Source organism: Meleagris gallopavo, chromosome 11 (genome assembly GCF_000146605.3).
Source record: "Meleagris gallopavo isolate NT-WF06-2002-E0010 breed Aviagen turkey brand Nicholas breeding stock chromosome 11, Turkey_5.1, whole genome shotgun sequence".
Taxonomy (NCBI): domain Eukaryota; kingdom Metazoa; phylum Chordata; class Aves; order Galliformes; family Phasianidae; genus Meleagris; species Meleagris gallopavo.
The window spans coordinates 21,493,121-21,500,637 of NC_015021.2; the positions used below are offsets into that span (position 1 = coordinate 21,493,121).

The 7,517-nt window shown below is 41.0% G+C and overlaps 1 long non-coding RNA gene across 2 annotated transcripts; it reads right to left on the bottom strand.

Annotated features, from left to right (window-relative positions):
- Nucleotides 1-2,265: 2,265 nt before the first annotated feature.
- On the bottom strand, nt 2,266-7,118 carry LOC109369536. Of its 2 annotated transcripts, none has more exons than XR_004160907.1 (3): nt 6,722-7,118; nt 4,498-4,596; nt 2,266-2,352 (listed from the first exon to the last, which is right to left on the bottom strand). It is a non-coding gene; the product is annotated as an uncharacterized LOC109369536 (long non-coding RNA). The 2 variants fall into 2 exon arrangements; XR_004160908.1 differs by lacking the exon at nt 6,722-7,118 and adding an exon at nt 5,941-6,046.
- Between the last annotated feature and the right edge of the window lie 399 nt (nt 7,119-7,517).

The window sequence follows — 7,517 nt, forward strand, 5'->3', positions numbered from 1 at the left end:
TTCAGCACAAAAAAGGACAGGGGTGGGTTGGACCACAGGGGTTATGGGCCAGAGACAGACCCAGCAGGATACCCCAGGAACCAGTCCCTTGTAACACTGTACTGCTCTTTCTAAAGCTTTCTATCATGGCACGACTGGAACACACACACTCAAAAAAAACCACCACAAGGAGATGCTGTCATACAGGTCACTGAATGCCACAGATATTGCATTCATTTGCATCTCAAGCCAAGCTCTGAGCTGGAAACCCAGAACAGAGAGGTTGGGCATGGCAGGGCAGTGCTGAGACACCCGGTCACAGATCTGTTTGCAAAGGGTAGAGAAGGTCAGCCGGCAGGCAGAGGTGCCAAGCGAGAGATCTATTTCTGCCTCAAGTTTGCTGTTTTTTGCTTTCTTTAGAGTGAACATGTAAATCTGATTGACAAGGTGTTTTGCACTGGTTTAAAAACGAAAGCTCTTTCGCATCCCCGAACACATAATTTTCTGCTCATAGAAATCCCATCTTTAATTACCAGCTGCTGCAAATGATCTTCTTATGATCATTAACTGTCAAATCCTGAAGCAGCATATTTCTTATTGCCCTCAGTGTTCAAATACTCCACCTGTTTCTAATTAGTCAAACTACCAAAGCCTATCTACAATGCAACTTCTCCGATCATACACCGCAGCTGCTTAATGCTTCACTTCCTACCATGTACGCAACAATATTTTGTATTATTAAATGATATCAACCATCTCTACTAAAACTGTGACCGAAGCAGGAGACAGTAAAAACAAAACATTTCTAATGAGATAACAGACCAGTCATCGCTAATGATGATTACTTGGATTATCATTAGAATCAGTTTTAATGAACTCTCACCATTACAGAATTTCCACCAGCTCAATTTGCCTAAGTTAGCCTAATCAAAAATAATAAGCAGGATTTAATAAATTACCACGGCCAGACTCAGCATGATTTTAGTTACTGCTTTATCATGAGGTTTATTTCTTGCTGTTCCTAACATCAGGTGTCTCCCCACACTTGGATACCACTTGTCACTCAAAAAAAAATCCCATTACTTTTTTTGAATATGTATAAAGAAGGTGGATTTTTTTCAATTCTCCTATAAAATGCTTCTGCTACTCCACAATACAAGGTTTGCTAATTGTACACAGCAGCAAAGCAGGAGCCAAGCAGCATCCTCTGCCTCCGCTCTCTTGGGGATCTGATCTGCTCCTGAGGCTTAGGCCTCTTCCATTCACTAGGAAATGAGCAAGACAGAAGCATTCAGTCTTTGTTTCGCAGATTTTAGCAGCTTATTTTGACAGCTATTTCAACAATGATTTAAGGCAGAGCTAGATGCAGCAGCTTGCTGGATGTCACAAAAGAGCATTCGCATTGCTACCGCAATCTGCAGGTGACAGGAGTGAGGATTAACCTCTGTTTATACACAATGGCACAATTTTCCACTCACATGAGAAACCCACGCTTAATTTTCATTTTGTTGTACATCAGAAGTTTGTAAAGAAGCCCCTGAAGACTGCATATGAACAATGTATTTTCAGATAAAGTATCCCAACAGCAAGTCAAACTTGCTGCACTGGTACTTTCTAACCTTAATGATTCTCTGAAATACAGGAAATCTATGAAAACTGCAATTACAGGGAATTCATTGAAAGACAGTGGAATTATTGTATATAAAACCCCAGGAACCACAGAATCTGGGGATATAATTAGACAATCAGCATTGATAATACTACTACTAGCTACAGAAGAGCAGCCAATGACTCATGAAAGCATCCTACGTAACAGCCTTGCTTTATCACTTTGTGCTCCATACCTTAAGCTTTTTGAATGTCTCCCAAATGAGCACAACTTCACGATGAGCTGTTTAACATGCAGATTACCCTGTGCTGAGACATAAAACATTTCACACCTTTCGGAGCCACTGATTGCAGACAGCAAGACAAGAAGCACCAATGAAACGAGCTGATGTCCCGCCGAACTGTGGATCTACGGCGTGTTTAATTTAAAATGAAATCTGCAGCCAGCAAAGAATAGAAACTGCAACTTTTAGTTCCATACATAATTTATAACAACCTTAAGGCATGTGCAACATCTGAAATTAAATAGGAAATGAAATTATTCCCTGAAGCTGTTGGGGTTGATATGAGAAACACATTTAAAAATAAGTACACAAGTAGTTCATACCATTACAGTACGTATTACTCAGCAGATCTCATTGCTGTCCTTCAACAAGTTCCTCAGGGTCTCACCTTGAGCCCCCCAAGGGCTGTGGCTCCAGCATGCTCCCAGTCACCCCCAGAGAGGCATTCCTCGGGTGGCAAATGGTTCCTCCTGGAATAAACCTATAAAAAGCACACCAGGGCCTTACGGCTGCTGAAGAGCAGCTTAGAGCATTCATTTATTTTAAGCGCAGGAAAAAAAAATCTGCTATAATTGTAGACTAGAAATGACAATGTCTCCCTCCCATTGAGCCCTGCCTCAGAGAACCCTCACACACTTTTAGAAAATGTGCTGATTTTCACTGATGCTCTCCAATGCCTCCCTGAGCCAAGAGAAATATTTCTTGCGAAAATGCAAAGAAGCAGAGTAAACTGAAAGCATTGGGACTTGGGCTGGAAACTGGCCCTGTTTCCCCAAGGGCCACTGCAAGGAAAGCCACCTCTAAAGAAATAGTCTTCCACTGTTTAGCTTATAGCTTGGAAAGAGACAAGAAGCAGCAATGCCAAGCTTGCAAGCCAAAAGCACATCACCACTGCATGCATAGCTTCATTTTTTAAGTGATGGAAGAAAATGGGGATAAGTTTCTATTCGCATCTCCCATCCATACGCTGGAGCATACTAAGGATGCATGGAACTTGGAGGAAATACTCCTTACAAATAGCTGTCTGATGGTGTTGGGATTTGGTCTAGTGGTTGGTGACCCTGCCCTTGGCAGGGGTTGAAACTAGATGATTTTTGAGGTCCTTTTCAACCCAGGCCATTCTATGATCCTATAATCCTTTAAGGAGCAGATTTCCACTGCATATGTCCACCCAATGGAAAACCTCAGAGCTGCTGTCCTGAAAAATAGCCTGCACCCACAGAGCTAGGGCTTGATTTGCCACACACGTGAGCCTCAGGGACACAGAACAAGGATTGGGCTGGAAAATGCTTCCATCCCATTAAAGTGGTTAAAGACAGGAATTCAGGAAGTGTAAGACTTGTGGTTGTGTTTGTATTTATGAAAAATTCTTATTTAAATATCTATTACTAAAGTATTTCATCTAATTTCCAGAAAAAAACTCTGCTTTTATACAGACCTATAAGTGAAACTTCAATTTAATGAACAGACATGAAAAATGCATTAGAGTAATTTAAATGCATACCTAAACATTTCATTTGTTTATGATAAACCTTAGAAATCATTATTTCACAGCCATAAGAGAGACAGCACTGAACCTTCACTAACAAGCCAAGACTCCCCACCTTGAAGCCCAGCCAAAGCAATCAGAAACCTGCATTTTGCATTGTTATCATCCACGTCACTGTCTGCTGTGATGGCTCATTTCAGTCATTCAGGTCACTACTGTTGAATATCTAACACTGGATTCCTGTTTCACCTGCCTCAGAGTATTTAGCCATATTGTTCACCAGAAGAAGAAAAAACAGCTTACAAGCACTGTAATACAAGTCATTTATCATTAATTATAAAACTAACTGAAGAATCAATGCCATCGTATTGACACGCTGCACCGTTAGAAGAATCATGAAACCACAGAGCAGGCAACCAACACAACCAATTATTTAAGAAGTTGTCTTACCAGATGCTCAGCCTGCTCAGACAAAGCCAGCTGAATAAAAAAAATGAACAATTTTAAAATTAAGTGCCTCTGGCAGCTATAAGGGAGATGGAGCTGTGAGATCTGGTGGACAATGCACTGATGACCCTCTGGCACCCAACAGCCTCTGCCACCCCTACCACGCCACCAGGCTCCTTCTACTGAAATGCATCACATCTACAGGGTCTGGAAGGACAGCAGGGGAGGGAACACCCAACACATGTGTATTGCAATGCACCTCAAGCATAACTTGAGTCTTCTCCATGTTAAGACTTGCAGTTTCTAAAGGAGTAAAAAAGTAAGAAATATAATAAAAAACATTCACATAAGAGGAAGATCTCAGGGCCCTGGAAACAGAAACTGAAGACTTCCTTTCTCTGGGGGTTTTGTCCGTCACAGAGCCTCTATTTGTTCTTACTTGATTGTTTTCTAACTTTACAATTATCTTGGTTGGTATCAATCTGTTTTCAAAGTCAGGCATTAATTTAAAACAACACTCCTAGCAATCCTACTTGTTTCTTTCTGAAGGTCTTTTTAATGGTATAAGCATCTGCACAGCCCATCAATCTTACTGCCCTGATATCTTGAGAGCTATCTCTGCCATTATATAAAGGCTGCTTCGACAGCATTTATTAATTCAAAAGATTCAGATATCTCATTATGCATTACCTGGAAAGTCTCTTGCAGGCTGGGGACACCTACTTTAAGTTTTGTTACGAGTGTCTCCAACTTTATCTTCCATTCTCCCTGCCAGCAAGGACAATATTGCTGCCAAAAGAAAAAATAATCAAAACATATGATTAGAGAATAGAGTCAGTATGTAGTTAGAAACCTTAACTACTTGAAGCTTCCAAAATGGTGGAAGGTTTTTATTCCTGAAAAAAAGGAGCATATAGTTTCTGCTGCATGGGTAAATCATTATATATGACCCAGGCAGCCTTATATTCCACAGTGACCATATCCAGACATTATAGCTTTTGCCATTCATTGAATGATACACTCCAAAGATTTTCATTTTGCCTCACCTCTGAGCTGGGCAGCCTTGGAATACTCTAACAACCTTCCAACCTCAGGCCAGCAACCCAGGCCAATACCCTATCAAAAGGAACACCCTGCTCTGCTTGCAGAGGAGCCTCCCCAATGCTCACATAATCTGGATGCAAACCCAAGAGATCCAGCACAAGTTCTGTGCCACTCATCCCAGCGCACTCAGTTTGTTTTTATCATTGCCAGCAAAACACAAATGACATTACTGCATTTAATCCCAAGTTCAAATCTGATTTCCGAAATTAAAGATGTGCTTCTGAAACGTGTGCCCTGTGAATCCTATCTACATTTTTGGCTTTTTCTTATCATAAAAAAAATAATGAACACCTATCAGGAATCACTACGTTTTCTGTTGCAACTACGCAGAAAATATTAATAATAACTAGCAAATCGACAAGATATTTGTTGCTTGGTTTCCCACACTGGTTTGTCTGTAAAGGTTGATAATTGGACTCAGAAATGAAATACAGCATTTAAGATTTGTTTGCAATTGTATTTTAATTAAAGGCAGTAGGTCACAGCTGATTAACTATACTCCAAATGCCTTCTGTGGCTCCAAACCACACATAAAAAAATGAATATTCATTTTTTTCCTCAAAACCCGCTCCAGCATCTATTTCAACCACAGCCAGTGTAATAACCCAGTTCTAAGGATCCTTTTCTGGTACCACCATGAATTCCATCCTGCTTTTATCAGAATGTTTGCATCAGTAACATAATGGGAAAAGCATTAGACCACTGCATTTCATTTTCTGTTACGAAGTTGGCATTAGAGAGCTGCACTGTAAAAGGCTTACCATATTTAGAAGCGGTACATTTAAAGGAATTACCTGAAACTATACATGTTTCATCAAAACCAGTGCCTCTTCACCTGCTTCTACAATGCAACACAACATCACTTTAATAAGGGCTTGTAAAATTACTCCGTTAACCAGGTTTATCATACTAAATTTCAGAAATAGTGAAAAAGCTCAAGACTTACCTTTTCTGCACAAGTCTCAAAAGTTTTTAATGCTGTTAAGTGAAAGGAACCCTTCTCCTCCATTATCGCTGCCATTTACCTACCTTAAAATTCCAGCCTCAGGCTGAGCCTAGAACCACAGCACTCAGCACAGCCCTTCCTGCCTTTGCATCCTCTTCCCTTCACATCAAGGACCCATTATTAGGCTTCCCTTTAATTTCTGACAGCATTAAAGAAATTTAATTAGGTCAAAATTGAAAGCTGCTGAAAATGGAGATCCTTTCTTCTCCTCCATTAATTTGCAGTTTTCTTGCATTAATGCTAAATGATTATCAGTGATTTGCATTTTATTGTCCAAACCATCACAGTGAGTTATAATCAGCAACATTAGTACCAGACTAATTCAAGCTAATTCAGGGTAGAATTCTGCTTCTAATTATATTGTAGCAAAATGAAGTAATGCTACTAAGAGTGACAGAAGTTACCCTAAACGAGTCTCAGCCCAGTGGAGATTGGAGTCACACCCTGGGCTGAGAGCTACCATCTGAGTTCTTGCTGAGCAGCTGTAAAGCATGAATGATAGAACTACCAAGGTTGGAAAAGACCTCAGAGATCATCCAGTCCAGCCATACCCCTACCACCAATAAATCCCCACCAAACCATGTTCCTCGGTACAACACCCAAACGTTTATTGAACACCTCCAGGGGCAGCAACTCAACCATGTTCCCCAGGCAGCCCATTCAAGCACCTGACCACTCCTTCAGAGAAGACATTTTTTCCTCATGCAAGGACAGGAGACAGTTGATATAGTTGCCTTGGGCCAGTTTCAGATCACACAAGAAAGGTAGCAGTCATAATTTAGTAATAAAGAAGGAATAGCTTACCCCTTTCCAAGGATCAGGGCTTGCTGAAAACTCTCAAAAAGGCGATTTCCAAGCAGAGATGCTCTCCTTCCAGTCCTTAAATAAGTTTAGGGAGGGGTGGACCCAGGGTGCACTCCTTCCAATCACACAGGTGAATTGCTTCCACCTGTGCTCCCAGGGCTGGCCACATGCCTTCAGCAGGTGCTCAATTGCTGGTTCAGACTATGACCTAACAGTTCCCACACACCTAATATCCACCCTGAACCTACCGTGGTGCAGAGAAAGAGGCTCTGACTTCTTCATCAAGGCGATTCTTCAGGAAAATGATCATCTAGGGCTTTTATAAAAGCTATGTGCTACGATGGATGCAGTTTGCTGATGGTGACCCCCTCTTGCTTGTTAAAAACCCACCTCCAGAAATGGCTCTGCATTGTTACATCACCCATTACAATCACATCTGCTGTGGGGATGAGTCTTGAAACGCTTTATTTTTATTTCACTATAAAGTTACCTATATCCTTAAGAGAAAAAAAAGTCCCACAGATGTTAGTGCTTGCATTTTGTGAGCGCTTCCAGTCAGCACCACTCAAAGAAGCATTTTTAGCAGAAGTTGGTTTTCTGCCCAGAATATGGTAGTGCAGAAATCATACAAATCATTGTCAAGTGCATGCTTTTGTTCCTGTGAAAGCATTCTGAATTAAGCCTATTGCTGAATAATGAGGAACCTGCTTCATCATTTCCTTGCTCTTGTAAAGCTCGGTGTCCCTTGTCTTCATATTTCCAGCCTGTTCCCTTCACATTTTTGGTTTTTTTTTTT